This window comes from Mugil cephalus, chromosome 20 (assembly GCF_022458985.1).
Source record: "Mugil cephalus isolate CIBA_MC_2020 chromosome 20, CIBA_Mcephalus_1.1, whole genome shotgun sequence".
Taxonomy (NCBI): domain Eukaryota; kingdom Metazoa; phylum Chordata; class Actinopteri; order Mugiliformes; family Mugilidae; genus Mugil; species Mugil cephalus.
This window is the reverse complement of record NC_061789.1, coordinates 8392870-8407141: the sequence shown is the minus strand read 5'-3', so window position 1 is coordinate 8407141 and position 14272 is coordinate 8392870. Positions and strand designations below refer to the sequence as shown.

General features: G+C 44.1%; 1 protein-coding gene across 1 annotated transcript in view; it reads left to right on the top strand.

Annotated features, from left to right (window-relative positions):
- The window catches only part of coro7 (coronin 7), a 106745-nt gene that overhangs the window by 81297 nt on the left and 11176 nt on the right, over positions 1-14272 (top strand). The window lies entirely within an intron of this gene.

Genomic DNA, 14272 nt, shown 5'->3' with positions numbered 1-14272 from the left:
GCATATTCTATCAGTCCATCTTTACATTACAATAATAATCTGTAATAACAAAAAGGAGTTCATGTACATAAATACTGAATATAAGTTGTAGAAATGGTATGTAGGGCTGGGTGGTATTTATTTTTTTTTTTGTCACATGTTTACAACATTTTCTACTAGTTCAGAGAGGAATTAATGCAGTAGATTAACTAAGGACGGACTATTTTACTGTGGTGATGAGTAAATAATGTAGAAAAATCCCACACTAGTTGTAAAACAGGCATGTCCCCATTGACAGCTTGGAGATTAAAAAAAAAAAAATTAAACGTTGTCAAGATGAAATGAAGAAACAGGGACAATTACGGTTTCATTTATTTTAATATTTATTCATATATAAACATATTTAAATTGCTATGTCTGTAATGTTAATAGCAACACTACCAGCTACCGTAATACTTATATTTTTTTTTCTTCACATTCTTAAAAAGTTAAAACTGGGGACATTTTCGGGGGCAGCTTTAGCCGGGGGACAGGTCCTCCAACACGGGGACTGTCCCCAGAAATCAGGGACGTCTGGTCACCCTAAAAGAAAACCTAACAATTGAACACTGTGTAATCGAATACACTGATATACCACACGGCATATTAAAAATTTATATCATAACGGAAAAAAAATACCGGTGTTTGGTATGAACTGTACCGCCCAGCCCTAAATGAATGCAAGATAAATGAACAATGATAAATAAAATATCAGCAAATCTAACATATTTAAAGAAAACTGTTGAATTTCAAACTTTGCGAGCTAGCACTTACTAACTTAAGCTAGTTCACGTCACGTCTGGAGTCGTTTCCTCTGGTTTTCACCTACTCTCTCTCTTCATTTATTACAGCACATGGTGAATAAGTTTATTTTTATAGTAAATTAAGTGAAAATAAAGTTTGCATATATAACAGTCTTTGACTTTGTGACCCATCACCACATCGGCCCAGAGATGCCTCGTCACGGGCCGAATACGGACGACCATGATATCACAAGTACAGCCCGCTGCACACTCGTGTCCTCTGTAATTGTGGCCGTAGATATATTCTGACTTTGAGCGCGTGTCCTGGTTTGAGGTGTTCCTGTCCTGTTGTTCACAACGTGCCTGTGGGTTTTTTTGTTTTTTTGTTTTTTTTTTTACACTTTTAGGAGCTTGTGACTTCAGACGACAACAACATACAAGGAGAGTGACCCTGCAGGACACACAGGAAGAGATTCATTGAGATTAAGATCAACTTTAGGAGGCACCACAAAATGTCATTTTTACTTACTCACACGCTCCCCACGTTGTCAGTCGACACGGGAAAATGCTGTGTTGTGAAAAACCCGAGGTTAGCTTGTGCAGCGCATTTTTGTAGCCAAACGAATCAATTTGAACGTGAAACATTTATCATAATCCATAATCTCCCTATCTTTTCTGCATGACAAAGTTGTGGTCACGCACATGGATTGCATTTAAAAAAAAAAAAAAAAACACTTTAACGTCCGCCACACAGGTTTACCAAAGAGCTGTTTTGAAGCTCAGTGTGGTGGATTCGGCTGACTCCATCTTGACGCTGCATGACTTCAATTAATGGGCAAAGAAATGGAGACTAAGTGCAGCTGACAAGTCCCAATGGTACCCAAAGGGTCCATGTCCTCAATTATGTGCCTCTTTACGCCTTGAATCAATTTTATGGAGGTTTTCTTGCTTTCGGAGCCAACCTCAAGTGGCCATTTGAGGAACTGCAATATTTAAAACTTTTTTTACAGACATTGTCTTTTGGTCACACATTTAGGAAGAAGGTCAAACTATAAAGTTCTTGCAGTACATAAAGAACATCATTGGCTTTTTTTGCTTTCTCTGGGAGTTATGAAAAGGTAGGTAAACTTTTTATTAGACACAGAGAACAAAATAAACCTAATGCGGATGCTTAAGACCTTCATGTTTGGCGTTCCATTGCTATTTTAGCCTTTTTATATGTTAGTGTTAGGGCTGTAACGTTTCAGCATTACTCAAGTGGTACAGAAATTCCCCTGCCCACAAAACTCTGGGATTTTGGTTGAGAGTTGCTCCATGCTCCTTAGCTGTATTTTGTAATATTCAGTGAAGTTAGTAATAAAAGACACACAAGGGGAGGGCAGAGTCATATATTAGAGAGTCTGGCCAGCTCAAATCATCGGCGCCATGTTTGCTACATCGGAGGGAAGATTCTACAGTGTAACCCTACGGGGTGGATGTGCTACGTTGAAATTAATGTCTTATTTTCACCATTAACGAGCCTAAAAATGTTATTGCCAACGTCTGTCAATATGTAAAAGGCCCTCACTTAAATATCCCAGCTTCTACTTACTTTAAATATCTTAAATTAGCCAGTAAAATGCTTTGTAGCCCAATGGCCTCATCAGTCACGGAGCTGTGTTTACCTTCTCCTCAGTCTCCGCATTCATCCATCTTCATTAAAAGTTTGAAATTGCTCAGAAAAAAATATAAATACTCAGAAATAGTGAAAATCAAACTAGCATTACTGATATTTGGTGTCATCTTTAGTATTTTAACATTAGCACGCTAGCAACAATAACTTGGTAGTAACCAGGGCAAATTAATGTGTGAATTACTTTTGTCTATCTACTATACATACTACTATCTACTGTCTACTACTATTGACATAAATTACACGCATACGTGGGTTTCGCAGTATATATGACGGGAGCTGCTATTAGTATAGATAACTAGCTAGCATGAGGCTAGCATAAGGCTTGTTTAACTTCAGACTTCATTCTTTTGTAAAGCAGTGTTTTTGAGATCAAGGTTCACATTAATGATGGTATGACTTTATTTTAACTGTGTGAAATCTGAGACTGAGCACTGTGGCATATTTTAACTTTTAACTCAAACTTCTCTGGTGGTTGAATATTGGTTAGAGGCAGCTAACATGGCGCCCATGAAACACGTGACCTGCTCAGAACCAATCAGCATGGAGGGATAGCTCAAACAGTTGAATGGGATTGTTACACATAGTGCCCCAACTCTGTGCTAGTGCTTAGTATATGAATGTGTACATGCATTTGCATACGTGTTCGTTTTGTAATTTGAGCACGTGCACGGCGTCCGTCCACAACGACGCGTCCCCCCGTCACACATAAACGCGCTCCGACAGCAGCGTGTGTGGGCCGCCCTCGAGACACGACGCGAACCCCCATCGTACGGCCCGAGCCGCCTCCCCTTCCCATAGCTCGTAGGAAACATGTCCATGTGAAGCGGTGCCATGCGGAGGAGATGAAACCTGGGAAGGGAGAGGGAGCGGCTTATAAGAACGTCCACGGTAAATTAGTGGCTGCTATGGGAACCCGGATGTGACAGAGAAATATGGCCCAATGAGTGTGCTCAAAGCAGAAGTTGCCACTGTTGATGTGAGAGCAAACACTCGGTGCTTTTATCAAAGGCCCTGCATCAGATAAAAGGGAAGTGTTGACTCTTCCCACCTGTCCTCTTACGCCAGATTTACCTATTATAAGTCAAACAGCTGTTCATAAAGCTGTCTTCTTTAGAGGAACCTTTGGTATATAATAAAATCATTAACAATGAGAAGTAATTGTAGTTCATCCTTGACCCGTAGTAGCTCATTTAAAATGAGCTTCGTGGTCACGGTGAAAAATCCACAGGCTGTTTACCCAAAACATCTTTTTCCCCTTTTCACAGTTTGCCAGTCAGCAGGAGATTCAGTTAACGAACCGGTGATCACAGACAGGATGTCATAGTATAAAAAATAATTTAAAAGAGTCTCTGAATTATTGTCTGTTTATTGTTTTGTTTTTCCATTTTTTTTTAATATTATATTATTATTATTATAATGATGATGATTTCAGGGCTCTTTGACATTTAACTTTTGGCCCCGTTATGGCAGTTTGGCCTCACTGGAGCGAGCCGAGGGCTTAATTGGACCTAGTTATGTCAACATGAAAAGGCCCTCAACACAAGGACCTCAAGAATCCGTACACTTAACTTTTTAGTGATTGCAGGAGCTGTTTGTTTCACACAGAGGAGGGCCAGACAGCGAAAAGCACGGAGACCCGGAGAGGTCAAACCGTAGTTCACTTTGAGGTTTACTAGTCTGTTGACTCGGTGCACGCTAGCGCGTCTCATTAAGGAGCTCGGAGACAGAGCAGCTGCTCCGCTCATGCCTCGGAGCTAACTGGACGAGCCGCTCGGAGCCTATTTTATTGTTGAAGGATCCATAATGAAAACAACCACTGCTTTATCAAATTACATTATCCAGCTGATTGAGAACATGTTTCTCTTAGCATCCGTGTGATTTGTATTATTATTATTATTTTTTTTTTTTGCCTTCAAGGTCTTTTAAACTAGACATGTTGGCGCTGCGTCATCTGTGGTATCCATTTGTGGACGGAGCAGTTCTGGCTGGTTATCTGTTCTCTCTTGAGCTTAAAGTGGCAGATTTTCTGTATATCACTCTGGGCTCTGATAAAAGACACGGAAGAGGAGGAAAAGGTTAGATCTAAGGGGAAGGGATCTGGATAAGAGTTATTGTGGGTGACCTCTCGTACCATGGAGCCATTTTCTCAAGTTTATCACTAACAGAGATAACGCAGAGTGAGATTTTTATTCCTTTATTGCATTTTTTTTTTGTTACTTTGTTCCACTTTGTCCTTGCTTTTAGAGCGTATTCCAGCTCCGTTCGGTCGCCTCGTCTTCAGCTCTCCTGTTTTAGTTGGCGGGCCGTCGCTACTCTGCTGCAGCTGGACGCGGTTTTTCCAGTTGAGAAATCTCACTTTGCCTGAACTGCACCAAACAAGTGGTAGCTAGCTGGTGTAACATCTGACAGCTGAAGAGCCACATATTTTGGTGGACGCCAACCAACGGAGAAAATTACAGTTGCAGCAGCAAACGGAACAGAACGGCGTATTGTGCGAAGACACACGTCCCCTATCACCTCTCGTCCCCGCGCCGTACCTTTCTTCCCGCGCTCTGCTTCACGTCTTCCTGCCCGTCTGTCACATTTTCTCTGCGCGTCGCCAGGTATTGAGTAACAGCAGCGTGCCTGTGGTTTAGTGCAGGAATGAATGCAACTTGGCTACACTATGTTCACTATGACTGCACTGCTGTGTGAGTACTATGGCGGAAACTCTATCGGAGGGATGAGGGAAACTATGCAGCCCAGGTCACGTCAGGTCAGGCCGGTGCTCGGAGACGAGTCTATTAAGTGTCATGACGAGACGGTGCGCGTTTTTTGCACGCGCTCGGTTCACTTTGTGCCCGCGGTGTTTGTTGTAGTTTTTGAAATGATTTGGATTGCATTCATGTAGTGCTTAATGCTGTGCATCCGTTTGCCTTGAGGCTCATTTAGCCTGCCCTGGCGTGAGCCACTGATACTGCGCTCGTAAAATGCCACCCGAGAACCAGTCGGTGTTGTGTCTTTTTTTTTTTTTGCTAGTCAGGTTTTAAATTTTAGTTTTGCATACTTTCATTAATGTGTTTACAAGAACAAAGACACTTACATATGCCAGGGCACACTGGTGTCAGCATTAAACATGTTTGTATACACCATTAAATTAAGATTTGCATATTTTTATGAACAATTAACACAAGAATAAATAAAAAAACTAATATATTAAAAGGTAGGAAAGAAAAAATGTCGTAGATGTATTGTACAAATGTATTGTAGAATTTGTTTACGTTTCAACTTTTTGAATATCATGACCTCATTAATCCATTGTGTGCTGGAATTTCCAGTTAAGAAGGTGATGACGTTTAGCAGTTATGGCGGTAAACGCTATTACCTCTGGTTCTTTAGCAGGGTATTGGCTATACTCTAATAGAAGATCAAAAATACTAAGTGTCAGTATTTTTTAGAGAGTACGTTGGACATCGTGTTGAAATAAATTTGGCAAAAATTTGCCAGGGCTTATCTGATTACGAGATTTTATTTCTACTCCTGCTTCACTTTGAACAATGGCGACCAAGCTTTTGCTTTTCTTCTTGAATATTGCAGAGATGGAGAAGCCGCTGGAAATGCTAAACCGAAAACATGCTACTAGCAAGCGGACCAGTCACAGCTGTTTTGGTCTGCATCACCACTGTGTGTAGTAACATTTCTGGGGAGGTACACATGAGCTACAGCGCTAGGCTCTGTGTATGCCCCGCACTGTCACCATAGCTACCTAAACCACCCATTATAGAGCATCGGAATCCATTCAATTCACTCACTCCCTAACTCCTACTCCTCTACTTAGCCTATATAGGGCTGTATATATAGGTACTGTACTGTATATAGAGCCCTATATAGGGGTTAAGGGTATATTAGGCCCTATATAGGGGTTAAGGGTGTATGGGACCCTATATACAGCTTAAGGGTATATAGGGGTTAAGAATATATAGGGACTTTACAGGGCTTGAGGGTATATAGTGGTTCAGAGTATATAGGGCCCTTAAGAGTATATAGGGCCCTATATAGGACTTAAGGGTATATAGGGACTTTACAAGGCTTAAAAGTATATAGTGGGTCAGAGTATATAGGGCCCTATATAGGGGATAAGGGTATATAGAGTCCTATATAGGGGTTGAGGGTATATAGGGGTTAGAGAGTGATTTTGGATGCACCCATTGTGTGTAGCATGCTGTCCTGTGCAGAGGCACCACATTACAGTGCTGTGATTATCTGCAAAGAACCGAATGTGACATGTGCCTACCTCTTTAAGACCGGGCGCACAATATTACATTGTTTCATGTCCAACTCTCTTATTTCATGCCCTTCGTAGTACACGATAAATGTTTCTGTAATACACTACATTATTTATCCCACTATCCTCCGTCCCCTGGTGCCTATTATGGTAACTGTGGCCTCGATGCGTAATTTCTAAACCGTTGTGGCGCCATTCCTGTCCTCATGCATTTTCAGAGCTCTTCTTATGTCTCTCCTTATAGTTTTATAATAATACCATCATTCAATCTAAAAACCCTTACGTTGTTATTGTTGTTATTTCATCAGGCAGCCCCTGTAATTTGGCTCTGAAGTGACCCGCCAAGTCAAATAACAGGGGTCAAATTAAAACAAACACGTTCCTTTGGATCCGTGTCACGGCGCCGATAACAGTAACCAGAAGACGAAAGAAAGATAGATGTGAAGGTCTTGACATTGAGGATGTGGAGCTGATTAAGTAAAAGAAAAGAGAGAACAAGAGCTTTTGTTTCTGTCTGTTTCAGAAGTGCCCTAGCTGGGACTGTTGGTTTGAATTATCTGCTTCTTCTTTTCGCCTCGGGAGCGTCCAGCCACGAGTGTAATTCAGTGCAGAGCCGTTCAGCTTGCCCCCCCCACTCCCACCCCCACCCCCACCCCCAAGAGGAATATGTATCTGCTGTGTTAACAAATTGCTCCAAGCTGACTGAGGCCTGAGCTGAGCCCGGATGGGCTCGTCAGAGTCTGGTCAAAGGTGGCGGCTCACCAGTGACAGTGCTTGTGTGCGCATTCCTTTGTCAGATTCATATTTGTTGCGTCGTCCCTGTGACCATAAATCCCCGTATTTACAATTCGAAGCTTCTACGTTTCAGTCGAAATGCGCAGTCCAGTATGACTGGAATACTAAATCACGCTTTAGCGGTCGTTACGCCGTACGGGTGGTCACAGAAACTGGTGGTTTCTCCCCTGGCCGAGACACGGGCAGGGTTGGTGGAAAACGAGAAGAAAAACGTGTGTTTTGATGTGCGCACGGGGGCAGTAATTGGACCCGCGCCGGCCGTACCAGCCGTAGCTCATCAAGGCCATCGAGTCAAGGCCACGGCGTCCTCTGCAACCATCTCTCCGTCCAGGAACCCCCGCAGATGTTGCGCGATAGAGCTCGGAGCATTCTTATGAGGACACACACGTTAACGCGGACGAGCAGGACTTGTGTGTGATTTACTACACAAATGTGATAGTGATCTTATCTATCTAACTTCTCCCTCAGACACTCGGTTTCGCCTCCCCTCCCCCCGCGCTCTTTCACTATTTGTCTTATAATAAAACCGCTCTGTTCTGCGAGCCTTTTTTATTGGTTTTCACTGTCCTTATTCCTTCCTCGGCCATTAAAGCGGGTGATTTAGCGTGGGCGTGTTGCACGCACGGAGAGTAAAACGCTAGATTTCGTGATGTTTTCAGGACGAAGAAGGAAAAAGTGCACAAGGGTTTTTTATTTTTATTTTAAGAACTGTTTTCATGCCGTAACTTGAACAAGACCAAAGTTATCTCTCCGTACGCTATCAAATGTTTCCAAATGTTTACTTTTTTAGCGGTTGAGGCTTCTCCTTTTTTTTTTTTTTCACTTTTGTATCAGACAAGTTTGGAATTTCTACACTGAGATATGACCGAGATCAGCTGAGGGGATATGAGCGATAGGGCGCGTTTTAGATGGACCGGGAAAAAAAAAACGAGTATGGACACAGTCGCATCCAGCGCGAGAGATGAGTCAGATAGACCGTCGCTATGTACCAGAGACGGAGGCGCTGATGAACTCTGTTGACTGATAACGTGGCACTGGAAGACGACTCAACAGTCAAAACACGGGTGTGAATGACGAACATCGAAAGGCCCCCGAGAATGTTTTTGTAGCTCCGGCAGAGGAGGAATGGGGGAAAAAAAAAAAGAAAAGGGCGCAGAAGTCGTTGTTTTAGGGTTTAGATTTCTGGCTTTATTTTTTTCTCCTTCCCTCTCACTCAGCTGCACACATGTAGCCACTCTTGAAGAAAGAAGAAAAAACAATATTAAACAGTCATGTTTTCATCTGTAAATTACTGGGATTTTTATGGTTCTAGCATTTCCAATAATTCTCGTGTTGGCGATCCGTGAAGGAAACTCAGCCGTGCCGTACGTACTATAGGGCAAGTACGCTCTGAAAGGGTTGGATCCATCCATTATGAGCTTTGGTACGAGGTCAAGGACTTGGAGGAGCTTTGGCTCAAAATCTGGGCTGCAGTCGCCAAAATCGCTCATCAATAGACGTCCAGCAGGTCGCGTTAGCCGTCTGGGTTAACCACCAGAATGTCCGTCTGAGTCTGACCACAGTCTGTTTAGCTGGACGGCGATTTGACGGAGGCAGTAAGTCATTCGTCAAGCCTGTTATTGGTTGATTGTATTTTTATCGTGGGTCAGAACAGCAACATTTTGGCCTCGGCGCGAGGAAAAATGCCAGCGCGCACCTACCGCTGACGTCATCTCCAGTTTGCTCCCCATCAGGGGTGAGGCCTCTGATCATTTTCTCATCGTTTACGGCCTTTCATTCGCGGATGTGATGCGCCGAATATTCACTGTGCGAAATGCGATATCCTTTCAAGGCTAATGTGGAGCATGACATTTCTATTTTATGGTTTATTTGTGAATGTCTGGGGAATTTAGGTGGATAATATACAGGGCAGACAATGATCCCGATCAGGGGTAATTTAAATGTCAAATAACCACTAAATCTGTAGATGAATAACTTTATTTTCCTTCGGTTTTGTCATAGTCGTTCGTGGTTGAGTTTTCATTAGATTTTTACTATCTGGATTGCCCGCATTATTTATTAAAAACATGTCCTTCTTCAGAGATGTACGGGAAAGAGAAGTACTTTAATGAGGCCGCTAATGAAACACTTAACCTAAAGAGACAGATATTCGTTATTGGACATGATTTAGTTTTTTGAATTGCAAAGTAACCAAGGATTTTATGCACGCAAACAGAGTCTATTGGAGCCTCTATTCAGCTGGAAGCACATTTCCCAAGACAATTTGCGAACTGTCCAACTCGAAAAGCCGTAGCACTTTAAGGGACTTGTTTCACTGTAAACAGAAGAAGAAGAAGAAGAAGGAGTGTTGCGGATATTTTGTCGATTAAAGTACATCTGTGAAATGTTGATATTGGCTACTAATCCATCAACTTCGAGTCAAACACTTCCTCTGCAGCATGTGTACTCTCGTCTGTGTTTGGCGTTTAAAATGCAACCGTGACGGGAACTGGACTTACCTCAGGTGACCCGGCGGCAGAGGGGGGTGGGGGGTCGGTTTGGGTCGTGACCCTCACCCCCTTCGCTTTACGTCTTCTGCGGAGGAAGAGACTGTACAGCGGCTCTTTAACGCGGTGCATTCTGCTCACCGGTTCCCAGGCCCCCTACGACAGCCCGTTTAATGCTCATCCAGCTCGGGCCCTTGATGCTGGACCCCGAGGTTAACGCGGAACGCAACTCTTCCGCAGCTCCACAGTCATCAGCGAGCAACCACCCTCGCGCAGATGCATGCACGCACACACATGGCAATGCTGAAATTACACATGCTATTTGTTTCTACCATCAGCCTCATAGCTGCCCTGCTAGACTGTGTGCGTCTAATGTCTATGTGCATTTAAAGAATTGATGTTCCTCATTAGCGTTTCACCCCCTCAATCTATATAATCCACCTACCTCACGCCCGCCCACCCACATCCTGCAACAAACCCACCCCCCAGACCAGCGCTCAGAGTAGAGCGCCGGAGGTCTTCTGCCAGTTTATGAGCGGCGACCTGGCTGCTTTATGACCCCGGCTTTAGTCTGGACCAGTTTACGGCAAATTTAAAGGCCTGAGGTTTTTGTGTGACATGTGCAATTTCTCTTATTTATCCCAAGAAGCAGAGCTGTGCGCGCTTAATAGTTTCATGTAAATATCGTGTTCGAGCGGTTTAAACTACGGGCTTTTCCTCCCTCCCTCTGTCTCCTCTTATAAAATAAATATTGAGGTTTTCATCTGTCATGTCAACGATATGTAAAACAGATGCGTTGTCCATCATGCGGTCGCAACGCTCTCCGCGTGAAGTTGTCTCAAGATGTGTTTAAGTGTATTGCGAGGGGCTGTTTTGTTCCGCGCATATCTGGTGTTTTGCGCGGACGCGATGCGCGGCCGACGCGGTACCGAGTTGTCTTGTTGTGGACTCGTGAATTCGCCCCGCGGACAGAGATTAAGTGGGAGATGCGCGGCCCTGATTGAGGCCGTTTGTGTCCGTGCGACGATGGAGCTGTGCTGAAGACAAGTTGGAATGGTAATGAAACGTTATTTTGTTTCCTGAAGACAAGGAGGAAATCTACCGTGGACGCCGTTGCATTTTTTCCGTTCGGCCGCTTCGCATGCGGAGCTGGGAGCTTACGGGGGTGTCGACGAGATCGCTGCGAACCTGTTGACATGGGATTCAGAGGGTTTAATTAAATACTGAGCATTCGTGTACGCATGCATATGTACGGGGCCCCTACAATTACTTTAGTGTGGGAGCTGGTTGCCAGGGGCCAGAGGATGGGGCCTGATGAAGCGAGGAGAAAGGGGAGAGCATGCACTTGGCAGCCCATCTGAGGGCCTCGTCACTGGGGCTCAGACATGGCCACATCTGGCCCCTTCGCTGACAGTCCTGGCTTTTCTTCCTCTCTCAGGAACGCAGTGCGTCAAGTTTAATTCCCTTGTAATGAACTGGCTACCGAGGGCAGCTAAGCAGGCGGAGACTGCACACTTATTAAACACACACATAGTGGAAACAAAACACACACTCAGTGGGAAAAAAAAGAAAAAAAAAAAGAATATTGCACTTAGTAGGTTTCGGTTCCCGGCAGGGCGAGTGTGGAGCTTGACTCAAGCGCCCGCTGAGGATCCTTGAAGTTATGCCTTACCACCAGCGTTCAGTACCACCCAGAGCAGAGCTGTGTCTTAGCCTTTAAAGCCACACAAGTCAGAGCTTCTCTTCTTTATTAACGCGTGCATTTGAGCAACGGAGCTAAGATGCTTAGGAAACTTTTAATAACGCAGCAGGTCGTCAAACATCCCACGGTTGAGGATATTTCCTCCCTTTACTTCAAAGCCTCCTTTGTCTGATATATGTCTGTTTTCATCCCAAGATTCATTGTGGTATTCTAACCTAAAATGTCATACTCCCTTGAAAGTAAAATATATATACAAGAAGAAACAAAATCTACGTGGGAATAGGGCTAGACTAGGGTTAGGGTTAGGGCTAGGGTTAGGGCTAGGGCTAGGGTTAGGGCTAGGGTTAGGGTTAGGATTAGGGCTAGGGCTAGGGTTAGGGCTAGGGTTAGGCCTAGGGTTAGGGTTAGACCTAGAGTTATTCAGATGGCTAGAAGAACTTTGAAGGTTTTAGGAAGTGTACTGCATAGAGCTGCATAGAGAAACTCTGGTCCCCTCTCCGGGGAGAGAGAAATTATTTTGGACGGTGTGACGTGTGGACAAGTCAAATGGATTTCGGTTACAGGGCTAGGATAACTGTGATCAAGTAGAGCAGATAGAAGCTGGCCTCGCTGTGACCCTGCGGTCCGGGCTCTGTGGTGTAGCCTTTGGAGTTCTGGTGTGGAAATATTTATGCACATTTAGACGGCGCACGTGCGTCGGCTTGACTGCTTCGTGAACTTGCGCGTTTTGCAAAGGTAACAAAGTTCATCAGTTTTGATATATATAATTTATTTGTTTGTTTTACTGGCACGTTTAAGTCATATTTGCGGGGTAGCAGCGCTGAAGTTTGAAAGCACTAATCATTGCCCGACCATTTGTTGACTTGTTAGAACATATTTTCCTTCATTTTCCTTCATTTTCAATCACATCTCCCCCTTTTTTTTTTCACTCACATACTTCGAGAACACCAGAAACAAACCTCAGACGCAGTTCCTGTGCTGTTAAGTTGCGGATCCTAGTTAATATCTGTGGATTATTCCACTCCAGTCCATCCATTGTTGAAGTAATGTGACCAGGCATGGGCCTGCAGTGTAAGTGTGCATAAAGCCATTAGCTGTGTCCAACTCCTTTACACAAGAGTAATAAAACACAAAGAGAGTTTTCTGTCATAGCAAGCAATAAAGATGAGAAGAAGGAAAGGTTATCATAAGAATAAATAGATGATCCAATGGTTGAGATAATGAAAATGACACACATAATATGATATAACAGCACATCTGCCTCATTATTAATCAATCCTGGATGAATGGATTTTTTTTTAGGTGATTTACTGTTACTGTTTAACTCCACCTTTAAGCATTGGTCTCTATAACCACATGACTGATGTGACTCAAGGGATGGCGATGCCTCTTTTTTTTTTTTTGGTAAACTGGTTCACCACTTTGGTTTGGACTGAACTATCTCAACGGCTATTGGATGCCTCGGACGTCCAAAGATTTGGCGATTACTCGGTTTTTCGTTACCACAGACCTGCGAAGCTAACGACGCTCGCCCCTGAGCTGCATCATGTTGTGACGTGTTTACATGTTAAACTTAGAAGGCCACCGACGCGAACCCATCGCTGTAAACATTAAGGGGCGTGCACACAGGAAGGAACCCGGCGGGGATGTGGCAACGAGAAACCAGGGAACTTTAATGAAATTCTCGGCGGCGCCAAGTTAAACAAATTTCAACTTTGACGAACGCAGAGTTCCTCTAACTTCGACCGCAAGGAATCCCCCATTTTAATCACCTTTCATCAAATTCACGATGCATTTCCGGTCGTCTTCCCGTGCTTGAATTTAACCAAATAGGATCTCAGGGAAGAAGGGGGGGCCGTGCGATACTGCCGGACAAGCTGCACGCCTGCCGTCTGTGGAGGCGGGGGTCCTGATAAAGAGGACTGATCGAGTTCACAGTTCAGCAGACCCTTCAGCCTCCGAGATAGCGGCTCTCCACTCACTCACTCACACCGGCTGGATCGACACAACCAGGGGACTGATAAAGGAGGCTGTGGAGGCTCTCTCCCTGTTTCGTGAAGGGTTTTTTTTTTTCTTTTCTACATTTATACCTCTTCAAATGTGTGCAGCCTAGAAAACCAGGGACGAAACTGAAATACGGTAGTTGTCGTGTTGTATAAACAGAGGAGACAGAAATAGCTGCGTTAAGCTTTCAGTAGAGAGTAATAAGAATAACAGTGAAGTAGGTAATTGTAGACAACACGTGGCCGCCGACTGAAAGCCTTCCAGTACGTGCCCATCGCTGAGGAACACGTCAGTGTAAGACAGGACTCTACAGCTGAGATGAAAACAACCAGCTGCTTTGTTTTGGTTTCATATTCCTCAAAGGCCTCCTATTCTCGCTCCTTTTCTGCTTTCTGGCAACCTCCTACCTGTCATCTGGACCTTATTGTGCTGTCTAGTGTGTGTGTGTGTGTGTGTGTGTGTGTGTGTGTGTGTGTGTGTGTGTGTGTGTGTGTGTGTGTGTGTGTGTGTGTTGTGCGTCGCGGGGCTGGCCCAGCTGAAAGCAATGATACGACGGAGAAAGGTCCCTTTGACTGATACTGATCT